This window comes from Pelodiscus sinensis, chromosome 1 (genome assembly GCF_052426305.1).
Source record: "Pelodiscus sinensis isolate ZL-2025 chromosome 1, ASM5242630v1, whole genome shotgun sequence".
NCBI lineage: Eukaryota > Metazoa > Chordata > Testudines > Trionychidae > Pelodiscus > Pelodiscus sinensis.
The window spans coordinates 55527898-55542805 of record NC_143052.1 but is presented as its reverse complement, the minus strand read 5'-3'; the positions used below and the strand labels follow the sequence as shown (position 1 = coordinate 55542805).

The window sequence follows — 14908 nt, the reverse complement described above, 5'->3', positions numbered from 1 at the left end:
TATTATTAATAACATAAGTAAATTTTTCTAAAATTTATGCTAATTTACTTAAATTGCCAGTTTAAAATCTACTGCATTTTTTCTAAGAACCTGCTATTTAGCTCTGTATTGGAGATGCTATACATCTATACTGCGATTTTGTAGTTTCCAGCATGCACTTGACTAGTAATAGCTTTTGAAGGTAATGGCAGTTAACATGGAATTTTAAAGCATAATATAAATCTTCACACAGAAAGGGGGATATAAATGACTACCACATTCTCCTGCCATGTCCTTCTACTATAAGCAATGTTCAAGATAGATAGTGATGTATTTGTAGACGAATAAAGCGCGGCCACCCCAAGCAAATTTAATCGCACATCTCTGCATAGATCCGTGGAAAAAGTTTTAATTAACTTTTTCTCTCGCTAAGTGGATGCTGGAGGCACGGTGCAGAGTAATTGGCTGCAGAACCCCGTTTGATCAAGGGAAATTGGGAATGTGCGTCTTTCCTTCCTTTGCCTGGCTTCAAATCCATCACCATCATTTGTTAAAACAAAAAAGCAAGGAGGGAAGGGGGAAGATTTCCACTTTAGATCTTTCGCTGTGCTTCAGTGAACTTCAAATGCCAGCTAACATTCCTCTTGTTCAGCTAATCATCAATTTAATCTGATTGCCCCCCAAACCGTGCCCCTTTACAGCACACTGAAATCGCACGCGCGAATCACGAAAAGCACATTCTGCTCCTCCTTGCCCCCGGTCTCTGCCAACCTGCCCTGCCTGGGACCTGCGTGGACTTCCGACGCCTTGTCAATCCCAGAGAATGGTCCGTAGTCCCCGGTCAGCAAATCCAGACCTCCGGGTTTTCTGAGCTGCCGGCACCCTCAGCCCTGCGGCGATTGGCGAATGCGGCCGGCTGCAGCCAATGGGCGCCGTGGAATGCTCATGTCACTGTACCGGGCTGGCAGCGCCTGAGCCCCAGGGGGGAATAAGGAGAGACTCAGCAGCGCAGCCCGGTCACTTCCATGCGGAGGCTTCTGCAGTTGGCGGCTGCCTGACAAGCTCCCGCTCCCTCCCTGCTGTCTGCGAAAAATGCGCCTCTCCAGCCTGCACTGACTTCCCTGGGCTGCCCAGGCAGAAAGGAGCAGCCACGCCAGGCTCCGGGGGAGACTTGCCTCCCTGGCTCTAAATGTGACTGATCCTTTCCCCCTGCCCAGGAATACCTTGCGGTGTGTCCCAAATCCTTCTCCTGGAGGGTAAGTGGCCGCTCTGCGCTGCTCTCTCCCGCAGGGGCTTGTCCGTGGGCAGCCGAGCTGTTTGCGCTGGATCCCCACGTTGCAGCCTTGGGGGCGGCGGGAATGGGCTGTGTGGAATGCCAGCCTCCCGGCGTCTTTCTTGTCACCTACAAACGTCTCGAGAGACTCAATTAGCTGAACAGGAGCAGAAAGGTCGGAGCAGAGGCGCGCCGACTAACTTAGAAAACAGCTAGTGGCTGCTCTAGCCTAAGAGTTTTAGAGCATTAGCAAGAAGCCCCCTCAGTCGGCTTCCTTAAAATAGCCTCTTCAGAGCGGTGAGTTTTTAACTTTCAGTGTTTTTTTTCTTTGTTAGAAACGATAATGAAGAACCCCCCCCCCAAAAAAAAAAATCTGGTACTTATTAACACACCCGGGGGCTCAGGATGCAGCGCAAAGTTGTTACATTTTGCCTGCAGACGCAGGACAACCAAACAGATCTCGGTTATTGGCTTGCCCAACGTGGCATTAGTGTGGTGTTGCTTTTACTGCGTGTGGGAGGAGGCTGTGGGAGATTGTCCACAAACTTGTTTGAAGAGCCTGCCTGATCACTGTTTTGAAGGGGAAAAGGGATTGATACCCCACTGAGTTATAATTTGCCCCAGTGGAATCTGAACTAGCCCTCCAAATACATTGTAATTATTAGCTTGAATGCATGTGTGTGCCCTGCCTGCAGAACAACAAACAAAACAAACAAACAAACAGGCTGTCAGGAGACAAAAGGGAACAGAATATTAGGATTTTATCTGAGGTTATTTATATCAAAGTGTCTCTGTGATTTATATTTTACTTACTCCTTTAGTTCCACACACAGAGATGATTGTGCTCACATTTTATCTTCACATATGTAAATATTTGGTATGCAGAGACACTATTAACATGTGTATTACCATTGCTGTAGTCTGCGTGTGTGTATATATTTAAATGTTAGTTTATGTTACACATTTGTAGCACAGAGAGCTCCCTCTCTCGTTATAGCGCCCAAGAATATAGATGGATGTGAGTTTCAGAGTGTTTGCCTGACTCAAGCTCCAGATGTGTGAGCTCAGCTGTTGCCTGTCACTTGGGTGACAACTGGTCTTTTCCCACTAAGCCTTTGCTTTCTCCATTATCCTTGACCAAGTGTCAATGTTTTAGTTCCCGTCTATTATCATGAGTGTATTTCAGTCCCATGGGAGAGGGCAACCTTATTTGGCTATGCTCAGCAATATGTCTGCTTTCAGATTGTCTTCCAGAGGGAAAGACGAGTTAGAGAGAGAGACATCGAAAATGCAGCCCTAACTAAAGCTAATATTCTGCCTCAAGAGAGCTCTGAAGGGGAGACTAATATTTGTCAAGCTTTTTTTCCTCAAACAATATTTACTCCCACCAGGGGATTTTAAACATAAACAGCAACCATTTATCTTGCTGTCTGATTGGATTCATTTCCCTGTGCCTTCAGTGTGGTTTCATCTTAAGGTGGCTGGGTCTGGTCTTGGACAGGAATCTGTCATTTTATCCCAGCTGGGGACTGAAGAAAGCAAAATAAAGCACTCTGCTAGTACCAGTGTCTCTAAATGCCATCAACTGGAGAGTCAGGAAACTCAGTGGGGGATATTTTACAAGCTCTCCAAGAATGTTTATACAGAGGATTTAAAGGTTAACAATGCATATTCCCTTCATGCTAAAACTAAAAGGTGTCAAAAATAAACGGCTAACATGACTCCCAGTTCAATTTTCCATGCTTTGTCATGTAGCTTAAAACTATGACTTTTAATTAACAACTTATCTTGCCTATGGAAATTTCAGAACGTCTATCAGTTCTAACAGCAAAAGTCAAGATGAGCTAAGAGTTTACTGCATTTTATAATCAAAGGTCTGTGGAGCCGTTGTTGTATAATAAAGGCTGATGCTGTACTGAGTCAGCCTGGTCACCCACATAAAAATTGTAACATCAGCTTGTGAGGGGGGGCAGAAAGCCCTTACAGGGTTAATAGCTGAACTATTAAGATTGGAGTCAGATGTGGGTAAAAGCAACAAGGGAGTCTGTTTTTTCCTAATATCCTGTAGTCTGATAACTCTGAAAAAGGTACTTGTTTAAAAAAAATCTGTTTCTATTTAGATTTTTTTAAAGCAAGATGAAATCTGCATAAACAAGATAAACTGCTAATGTTTAGAAAGGTTGGGAATGCCTAGAAAATTCCAATCAACTTAAAAGTAAAACAGTAAACTGTGCATAGATTTTTCATGCACAAATTAAATAATTTTATTGATTTGTTTTCTCTTCCAAATAGTCCATTCTCCATCTTAGTGGTGTAAGGATATACTTCAGTGTTTGTGACAGAATAGTCTGTGTTGAAAACTTTATCGTTTCTAGTAGACTAGTTATAGTATTTAATAAAAGTGATTTAGAGTATTTGCTTTCTAGATAACAATGTTTTGCAAAGAAGAAAATGTAAATGTTTGCAAGAGTATAGGTGACGGTTGCTGTTATATTTAATAATTTATATGTAAAAAGATGTCTGAGCACTTGGCACACTAATGACCTAGCATCTCATAATTATAATCTCAGGAGTCTGGTTGGTCTTCCCTTGTGTTTTTAATAAGAAATTAAATGAGTTTGGCATTGTTCATTTAATTGGCCTATGAAAATCAGATGTAACTATTTTCCACTGAAAAACTGCAACTTCCATAGGATACATTTATATGCAGTTAGTTCCTATTGTGTCTTTGAGGGATTGGCTTAACCCTTTCCTGATGTGTTGGATCAAGATACAAAGGTTTAAAATATTTTCTCAATAGCATGGAATTTACATAATATGGCGATGATTAATGCTATACAACCCCCCAATACAGAACAGATAAACAGATCAACTTCAAGGAAACACAAGAATTCACTAGACACTGTATCTAGGTAACCAGTGCTGTGAAATATGTACAATGACTGGATTAATTTTTTTGCAACTCTTTAAAATACATGAAAAATATTTTTGACCACTCCATGCTGTCTTGCACTTTTAACTTATGTGGACTGCCAATAAAGCATTAAAGCTTCTGCCTATAGACTCATGAAAGAATGTTGTCCAAAGCCCTTGTGCCTTTATATTTCAATAATAAAGGGATTACTTCATAAATATTTCAGAGAATCATTCTATGGTCAAGAGTTGCCTAAGGTGAAGGAGAACAGTAACACAGTATCTTCCCTTGTTTGTGGCCACCTAATAATCACATGGCTTTCATACATCTTGAATTTGTAACTTTCATAGAAGGGTAATTTTATCAGAATTTGGTTTGCTTAGCCCACATTAACTGTATTCTGTTTACAGTTATTCTAAACTGAGGTAAACTTGAGCTTAACTATAGTTCATTAGTGTATTCTACTTATAAACCATGCATTGTTTAGCCTAACTACTGGAAACAGAGGTCAGTAGCTCTTACCTGCATGCATGAGGCCATGTCTACATGTACAGTGCTGTGACTGTGCTGCCCCAATATTATGCAGCTGTGTATTGCAGTGCCTCTGGTGAAGACACTCTATGCTCTCCATCAGCATAATATAACCACCAACTTCAGTGGCAGAAACAGTCAGTGGGAGAAACTCTGCAGCCGACAGAATGCTGTGCACACTGGTACTGATGTCATTGTAACTTCTGTCACTCAGGAGGGTATTTTTTCACACCCCTGAGTGACATACATTATGCCAACATAGTCTGTAGCATAGATATAGCCTAAGTGGTTGTAGGATTGTGGACTTACAGTGGAAAGGACCAGCTTTGAAGGAGAGAGTAGTACCTCTGAGTCAGTACCTCTGAGTACCCCCTTCCCCCACCTTCTGACTGAGCAATGGTGGGAAGAAACATGTTTTACAAGTTATAGCACACTGATGTCATGACATTTCTGGCAGATATACCAAGATAGACTAATCAGATCGCTTTACTATTTGCCAAAATGACACAGTTTTTCCACAGACAGTTCTTTTGTTGCTGGTCCATAGTCAAGAAATATTTCCAGTTATTGGGGGGGGGGGGGAAATCTCCAGGGGACTGTAATAATTCATTCTGTGTATTTGTATTGTTTGCTTGTTCAGATTTCACTCTAAACACATTAAACTCACTTTTCTTTGGCCTCTAGAAAAATTGAATGATTGCTCAGCATGAATTGATTAGCCTTTCCAAGGGTTATTTTTCCACAAGAAAAATTTAAAATATACACACTGAATTAAAAATCTCAAGAGACAGAGGCATGATCCAACACAAACATTTTAACTTGCTTATGTAAACTAGCAAGCAACTGTCATTTACCTCTTCTTGGAACCCTGGCTACAAGGACCCATTTGATTTTTAAATGTTACCATAATGCTGGTTCATAATGTTTCTTGAAAACAACTGACCAATCAAGCTGTGACTGTTTTTCTTACCAGCGAACCTGTGGTAGACACTTTTGAAGACAAGTCTTTCATTTCCAGTGGATTACAAATCGACAAAAGGTGGAGCTGTGTTATTTCAGTTGTTCTGGTACTGAAGTCCTGTAGTCCTGTCTAAGATATATGTCTGAATTGTTGATTTATAGCACCCTGTGGCTCTTGTTGCTTTGTGTGCTTCTTTCTTTCATTCTTCCTTCTCTCTCTTCCTCTGGCTTTCTAGATCTGAAGATTTTGGCAATAATCTGATAAAAGTATTGCAGGCATAGTCCTATAAGCATTCTCCATCCATAACAGTTTTATTCAGCTGTCCTTTTATCTGAGGCACAGAGCCCACAGCTTGCAATTATGGTCTTTGACTTTAGTAACAATCTGTATGAAATGTTACCAATTATACATATTACCATCATGAAGCAACTGCAGGTCAAAAAGCATTTCCAAGTGTCTTCCAGGAATTGGATTATGATTGCTTTTAATTAAAGGCTGTTTGGTTTCTTGTGAATGTTTTTATAATCACCTTTTTTCAATTTTGTTCTTATAATCTTGCATCAAGTAGCCACAATATAACATGGTATCAGGACATGGTTTCTGTGACTGTCACCTTCCAAATCTAAGTGCACTTCTAAACTTTGCACCAGTGTAAGAAAAAGTTAAAGTTGTCCATTTATGATATCATTAATAGACCATATTGAACCAATGGCTCCTTAAAAATCAATTGTGCGTTACAGTCCAATGTGCTGTTTGGTTTTAAAAAGAAAAATATCACCCTAAGGATATGGTATGTTCAAGTCAAAACATGAACTTTTTAAAAGAAATCCATGTTGCATAATTATCTTCATATCCCAAGATGCTGTGTTCTAAGTACAGCTAGTCACTCTACCTGTAGGTGTTTAAAATACAGTAATACCGGAAGGATTCTGAGCATGTGATTTGAAGCTTTGTCAAATATCTGGAATTCTTACACTATCCTCTGGGAGACCTTGGGGGACATTAGAAGAAAAAAGTAAAGACAGCACTATATTTTTTAAGTAAACATGTTTTGTAATATTTTTACTTTTAATCAAAAACTTTAAAAAATCTACTATACCATTTGCATTTGAATCTTTAAAATGACCCATATCACAGAAGCTATTTTTAATCTTCTCCATGGGAAAGAGTAAAATACTTGATATGTTTGTGGAACAGTCTTGTGGAGATGTGTTATAACAGGAGCACAAACTTCTTTTGACACTAACACTATTATTCTGCAGCTTTATCCATTAAACCCTGATGTTATCTTTACATTAATTAAGTCCTTTTGTGAAAGAGATAGCACTAGCTCAGTGAGAGATTAGCCTATCCACACAGTTAGTCTCTCTCTACCAGCTGAGCACACTGGCTAGCTAGGCAGCTGCTCCCATCTATGGCCCAGTGCAGTGATAACACAAATAAATAGTAATCTCTAGTACAAAAATTGAAAGCTTTATGTGTAGGTCAGCTCATTGAACCATAATAATCATAATAACCATAATTTTGATGTCTCAAGATCATCTCATCTGAAGAAGTGGGTTTTGTGTGTGTGTATAATTTGTTAGTCTCTGAGGGTATGCCTACATTACCCTCCTAGTTCGGCATACCGCACTTGCAAATGAAGCCCGGGATTTGAATTTCCCGGGCTTCATTTGCATAAGCGGGGAGCCGCCATTTTTAAAACCCCGCTGGTTCGAACCCCATGCAGCGCGGCTACACGGGGCACGAACTAGGTAGTTCGAACTAGACTTCCTAGTTCAAACTACCGTTACTCCTCATTCCACGAGGAGTAACGGTAGTTCGAACTAGGAAGCCTAGTTCGAACTACCTAGTTCGTGCCCCTTGTAGCCACGCTGCACGGGGTTCGAACCAGTGGGGTTTTAAAAATGGCGGCTCCCCGCTTATGCAAATGAAGCCCAGGAAATTCAAATCCCGGGCTTCATTTGCAAGTGTGGTATGCCTACCTTACCCCGCTAGTTCGAACTAGCGGGGTAGTGTAGACATACCCTAAGGGTATGTCTACTTTGCAGCGCTATTTTGGGATACTACTGGTATCCCAAAATAGCTATTCTGCATCTTGATAGCACATCCATTATTTCGAAATATCTTTCAAAATAATGGGTGCACTATTCCGACATCCCTGTAAACCTCGTTTCACAAGGATTAAGGGATGTTTTGGAATAGAGGTTTAATTACTAAATAAGTTATTTTGAAATCAACTCAAAATATGCTACACTATTTGCGTAGCTCAAATCGCGTAACTTATTTCAAGCTAAGGGTGTAGTATAGATACACTCTAAAGTGCCACAGGATTACTCTCTGTTTTCAAAGTTACAGACTAACACGGATAAGGGTTGCCACTTCAGATCAGCCTTTGGCTATTGAAAGGGGATTCCACCAGCTCAGTTAATAATTCTCCAAAATAGCTCCAGTCCTGCCTAAAATGAAAGGGTAGGCAAGTGGTGGAGTCAGAGTGGTCATCAGAGACTTTTTCTCATCTCCTCATCATTAAAGTTAATTCTGTGTGGGAATAGTTCCTTGTGTCTCCATGCACATGCTGTAACCTGAAGGTGCCTCGAGCTAGGCCTGGATTAGGAACAAAGGCACTTCATACAAAGGTCTGGGCACACCACGAGTGTAGCAGCCCCATTACTTCTCTCCCATTTACCTGCAGTGGGATGGTCAGTTTGGCTGAGTCCCCTTGGTATTCTACCCTGTGAGACATGATAAAAACTGATTTTTTTTTTTAGGTGAGTCTACATTGAAAGAAAACTTCTACAGAAGTTTTGGGGGGATTTTTTTCTGCATCCAAACATAGCATTTTAATCCCCAGAGAAACAGTAATTTTGCATTTCCAAAGTGCGTGCATTCTATAGACTTACTTGTGATTAGCCCATGTTCAGGAAAGTTAGCTCTCCAAGGGTATGTCTACACTACAAAGTTAGTTCGAACTAACGGACGTTAGTTCGAACTAACTTTCATAGGCGCTACACTAGCGCTCCGTTAGTTCGAATTTAATTCGAACTAACGGAGCGCTTAGTTCGAACTAGGAAAACCTCATTTTACGAGGATTAAGCCTAGTTCGAACTAGCTAGTTCGAATTAAGGGGTGTGTAGCCCCTTAATTCGAACTAGTGGGAGGCTAGCCCTCCCCAGGTTTCCCTGGTGGCCACTCTGGCCAACATCAGGGAAACTCTTCTGCCCCCCTCCCGGCCCCGGCCCCCTTAAAGGGGCACGGGCTGGCTACGGTGCCCGTGCCAGGTGCAAGCCTGCCAGCACCCAGCCAGCAGACCCTGCATCTGGCACGGATCGAGCCACCCACCCGATCCCCCCCAGCCCTTCCCCTCTTCCCGGGACCAGTCTGGCGGCTCCCGGGAGCTTGCCCGGGACCGCAAGAGGCGGGCACCCGCCTGGGCTAGTGCAGACATCGTGGACCTCGTCCACGATCTCCGCACTAGGCACAGGAAAGTGGCCGTGTAGGGCAGGAGAGCTGCCAGCCTGGCCACCCAGGAGCAGGTGTGCAAGAGAATCAAGGGGGTCCACTGAGACCCCCGATCCTGAGCCCTGAGCTTACAATGGCCGTCCTGGGTCAGACCAAAGGTCCATCTAGCCCAGTAGCCTGTCTGCCGACAGCGGCCAACCCTAGGGACCCTGGAGGGGATGGACCGAAGACAGTAACCAAACCCTTTGTCTCGTGCCATCCCTCTCCAGCCTTCCACAAACCTTGGGCAGGGACACCACTCCTACCCCCTGGCTAATACCACTCCATGGACCCAGCCTCCATGACTTGATCTCACTTCCCTTTAAACTCTGTTCTAGTTGTAGCCTTCACAGCCTCCTGCAGCAAGGAGTTCCACAGGTTGACTCTTTGCTTTGTGAAGAACAACTTTCTGTTACTAGTTTGAAGCCTGCTACCCATTCCTTTCCTTTGGTGTCCTCTAGTCCTTCTTTATGGGAACTAAAGAAGAACTTTTCTGTATGCACCCTCTCCACCCCACTCATGCTTTTAGAGACCTCTATTCTGTCCCCCCTCTGTCTCCTCTTTTCTAAGCTGAAAAGTCCCAGTCTCTTTAGCCTCTCTTCATATGGGACCTGTTCCCAACCTGTGATCATTTTAGTTGCCCTCCCCTCTCCCAGCCTCTCTCTTCCCCTCTCCCACCTCCTTTTCCCAGTCTCCCCCAGTTTTGTTCAATAAAGACAAATTCCATTTTGGAAGACACGTTATCTTTATTTTGTACATCAAGAAGAGGGGCTAGGGAAGGGTAAGTGGAAGGAGGTGAGGGAGGAATGGGGCACGAGCCCCCGATGGGGAGGACTGGGCTGGCTCTGCGGGCTTCTGGGGGTGGAAGCTCTCCTGCAGCCCCCCAATTGCCCCCTCTCCCCAGATGGCAGCCTGCGGCAAGTGCAGCCGGGCTGATGGCCGAGTGCTGTGATGTGCCCAGTGTGGGTACTCCGGACACTCCAAGCCAGGACTGCTTTGCAAGCGGGACACCCCTGAGAACTGTCTGTCCGGGGTGGGGGTCGGGACCCTTTAAGCACAGCCCTCGGCTAGCCTGAGACAGCATCTCCACACTCTAAGTCCTCCTCTGATGCCCTGCCGGCACTGCTTCCGGCCATCCTTAAGCCCGGTTCAGGGTCCGCTTAATGTGGACATGCTAGAACTAGTTTTTTAGTCTGGATCAGTTAGTTCGAATTAGCTTAGTTCGAATTAACTAATTCGAACTAAGTTAGTTCGAATTAACGTTGTAGTGTAGACATACCCCAAAGGACCAAGTTTTATTTTTCTTATCAGAAATTGGGATCATACTTTTCAAAACTGTGATTAAAATAGTTCCTATAGCATGTGCAAGAAAGAAAATGACTTTTTGTGAGAGTGACTAATAAATATGCTCTTTCCTGGAGAGAGCTTGTGTGTGTGTGTGCGTATGTGTGCGCATGCACATATACAAATTGCTAATCAGGGGTGAAGTTGGGTCTGAAATCTTATTAGTGGATCGCAGATGATGTTTTTTGTAGAAGGATACATGTGATTCAGAAGTTCTTTGAACAGCTTTTTGATGCTTTGTTCATCATAACGGTCATATGGATAACTTCATTGTGAGAGACCTCTGACTTGTTTGTAAAACTTAAATTCTTTCTGTAAATGCTAAATATGGAGTTCCCATTTTCCTAGGACTGAAATGATTTAGTGCTCTGTGTCTGTGGAAGGAGGAAATAAAATACAGGGAATATGTTTATATTTAATAGAATTCATCATGTAAGTTTCTTTGTGCTTCTTCTATAAACATAAACAGCTTGGCAGGCTAATAACTAACAAAATGTCTTCAAGTGCTATTAAATACATAGAAAGTAAACCAGACTTTCCTCTGTACTGAGGTACTGGAAACTTACTTTACCCTCAGATTTTTAAGAGATTAATCATTAAATTGTCCTGTTCTTCCTACCCTCAACAACCCAGTGCAGATTTGGATCAGAATAGGCATCTACTGTAAAATTCTAGTTGAAGAGAAAACGATGGTCTGCTTGGATAGACAAATACTGGGTCTGGTCTCCCTGGGGACTGTAATCTGATGTGCTGAAAAGACTATCAGCCTGGCATCCTGTAAATCTGTCTCGTTGAGCCCAGCTTTCCTGACTCCTTCAGCCAACACAGGAACAGGACCATACTCCTGTATGGTAAGGCTGCAGATATATACTGTAAGCAGCGTCGTGTAAGTCCGTTTCCCAGCATTCAAGTACACAGGCCCTCTGGGAGCTGAACCCCAGATCAATCCATCTGTATAGTATTCCATACAGAGAAATCTCATGAAAATTCACCCTCCTTCTCAATGTGAAGAGAGATATCTACAGACTCCTTGCCCCTTCCCTCCCCTGTTAAGTTATTTAAACTGAGTTCATTAATACACAAAAGTGATGTTATTAAACATAAAAAGTAGGATTTAAATGGTGATAAGAGATAGCAGACAGAACTAAGTAGGTTAATAAACAAAATAAAACAGAACACTCAAAGTTAGCTTAATATACTGAGACACTGGCCACATGTAATACAGGTAGACCCCGGGTTACGTACAAGATAGGGACTGTAGGTTTGTTCTTAAGTTGAATTTGTATGTAAGTCGGAACTGGCGTCCAGATTCAGCCGCTGCTGAAACTGACCAGTGGCTGACTACAGGCTTTTCTCGCCGACGACGCCTGGGGTAGAGCAGCTGGGGCGCTGCCAGGTTGGTCCCGCAGCGCCGCTCATCGGCGCTACTGGACCAACCCGGCAGCACCCCAGCAGCTCTACCCCAGGTGTCCCCAAGCCTCGGAGGATGCGGTCAGCGGGACAGCCGCGGCGCTTCTGGGCTGTCCCACTGCCTGCGTCTTTGCTCCACGTCTTCCTGGTCTGCTGGGGGGCGAAAGCGCCCCAGCAGACCAGGGAGACGTGGAGCAGCTTTTCTCGCCCCGGAGGACGCAGGCGGCGGGACCGCGCCACATCTGGGCGTCCCGCCGCTCGTGTCCTCTGGGGCGAGAAAAGCCCTGTTTGTAACTGCGGCTCCGACGTAAGTCGGATCCGCGTAACTTGGGGACTGCCTGTATCTCACCCTTAAAGTTCTTCTAATAAGGTTCTTTTACCAACTGGAAAGCCTTCCAGCCTGGGCCTAGTCCTTACCCCAGTTCAGTCTTAGATGTTTCCAGTAGTCGTCTTGAGTGGGTGAACTGACCCACCAGGATTATCTCACTCCCCATCTTTAAATAGGTGTTGCCTAAAGTTGGGAATTGTTTGTGTTCAGTCTAAACTTTTCCTCTGCTTTTATGAAAAAATACAGCATACAAGATGGATTCCAGCATCAGGTGACATGATCACATGTCTTGGAAGGACCCATCATAGCTTCTCCTCTCGGACTTACAGGAAAAATCAAGTCTATTAACAACATGTACTGAAATATAGACCCACTAAAGTAGTTAATGTACTAGAATCTTATCCTGCAGAGAGTCACCTGCATTTCTTCTGGGCAGAATCCCAAAGGAGGGGAGCTCTTGAGTCTGTACTGGAGAAACTATGTATGCAGTTGTAACTCTCTGTATATTGTGTTCCTTTCTATCGCTTTATTAGTTTTCTTCTGTATCTTCCAGTATCCCAAAATAGCTATTCTGTGTCTTTTAAGCAAACCCATTATTTCAAAATATAATGGGCTCACTATTCCGATATCCCTGTAAACCTCATTCCATGAGAATTAACGGACATTTCAGAATCGCGTTCTTTTTTAAAATTTGGCACTGTGGAGATGCCAAATAAGCTATTTCAAATTAACTTGAAATAAGCTATGCAATTTGTGTAGCTCAAATTGTGTAGTTTATTTTGAACTAAGGGTGCAGCTCCATCTTGAAATTAATATGAGTCAGGAGTGATGGAGGAGTATTTCTGCCCAAATAAAAATGCTATGGGATTTGCTATCACCCCACATTCACAAGTTTTCCAGTGCTCTTATTTCACATAGATTTCTCTATCATTGGAAAACTTGTTTTCCTCAGACACTCTCTGAGCTAAACATAGAAGCGACTACAGAAATCTCACTATTGCCATAAGTTTGGCTTGATGCTGGTATTTGTGTACTTTTTGGCAGTAGACTATGACCTCAATAGAGCATCAGTACTCAAATCACTGACTGGGATTATATACCAAGACTATAAAAAAAACTGTTCATTCTAAGCTATGACTTGTGTATGTGTGTGTTTAAAAACACTCGTCTCATTCATTATAACAAATTCAAACTCCACCACTAGCTAGTTTTTGAAAACTAACATAGCAGACCTCACCTAACTGAAACTTTGCTTTGATTGCCTTTTTTGAAGTTCAAAAAAATAATAAAAATAGCTTGCGATGTTTGAGCTCGGAGAAGATCTATTGGTTTATTTGAAAAGTTTTTATTTCTAAAGCATTGAATTACAAAGAGACTATCGCATGAAAGACAACACACAATATTGCATCTAATTTTATTAACATGAAACTAACATTTGAGATACAAAAACCTAGAAAATACCTAGCACATTCAGGATCTTCTTTTTCACTCCTTAAGTTTGACATAGTCTAGAGACTATAGAGTGATGTAAGGTTTAACTGAATGTTGTACTTTGTATTTTCCCAGCAAAAAGCTTCTTAGGGATGAGTATCTGTTAATTGAATGTTTTTTTAAACTACCAAAACACCAGTAATGCAGGAAACTCACGCTGGAGCTTCCAACACTATGCCCAACTAGATGCCAAAAAACTAAAATTTGCCCTCATTATTATATGATTTCAAATAGTATGACCTGTAGTTGTATGAAGAAAACATTTGGTACACAGTTAGCCATGCAAGGGAAAATCCTTGTACCTAGACATTTTGAACTTGTAATTAAAAAAAGTCCCTCATTTGTTGATAGTTCATCACTTTTTTGCTGATATTTAGCTGCCTATAATTGTAGCAACATGATGATGGAGCCTAGTCTGAGTTGTACACAACATAGGACATGCAGTAGAACTTGCAGGTGGTCTATGCCTTTGGAGCATCATAATGACAGGGAAAAGGCATGTGTCAGGCGCATGTTTGTAACAGCAAATTTACCTTGATTTAGGGACTGAGGTGTTTCTTTTTCCTAACTGCTACCATTAAGATTTTACTTCTACAGATCTCAGAAGTATGCTATGTGCTTCACAGACCTACCTAAAGAAACGTCCCTGCCCCAAAAAGTTTGCAATCTAAATGATGGCCATGACAACCAAGGAAGAATAACACTTTCATCAGGAAGGGGAGAAATGAAGACTGGAGAAATGATTAAGTAGCTACTCACTTTAAATATTAACCTTGATGTCTCAGAGGTGAAGTTTCACTTTTTTGTAATGAAAGCCCTGGTGTAGAAGTGGTATTTTAGGGGTGATTTCTTAAGGTGAACATGAAGGCACCAGTAGGGTGTCTTTTTGGATGTGACTTCCATGCATAATGTACTGAATGGCAAGTCACTTACATGTTTGTGTCTGAGGCAAGACCTACACTATGGGGACAGGTCAATCTGTGCAATTTGAGTTGCATTACTAGTATTAACTCAAATTGACATGTTAGATCTACTTACTATGGGATCAACAACATGCTGGATTGACAGAAAAAGCTCTCCCGTTGACTCCCCTTACTTTTCTTGTTCTGGTGGAGTACTGGAGTCAATGGGAGAGAACATAAGAACGACCATAATGGGTCAGACCAAAGGTCCATC

The 14908-nt window shown here is 42.5% G+C and overlaps 1 protein-coding gene across 2 annotated transcripts in view; it reads left to right on the top strand.

The window, feature by feature from the left end:
- Positions 1 to 931: 931 nt before the first annotated feature.
- Positions 932 to 14908, top strand: part of PRICKLE1 (prickle planar cell polarity protein 1) — a 100335-nt gene continuing 86358 nt past the window's right edge. The window contains exon 1 of one of the 2 annotated variants that reach the window (XM_075930214.2): positions 932 to 1235. The gene's annotated coding sequence lies outside the window, so the exon portion shown is untranslated. The other variant, XM_075930219.2, reaches the window with a different exon arrangement.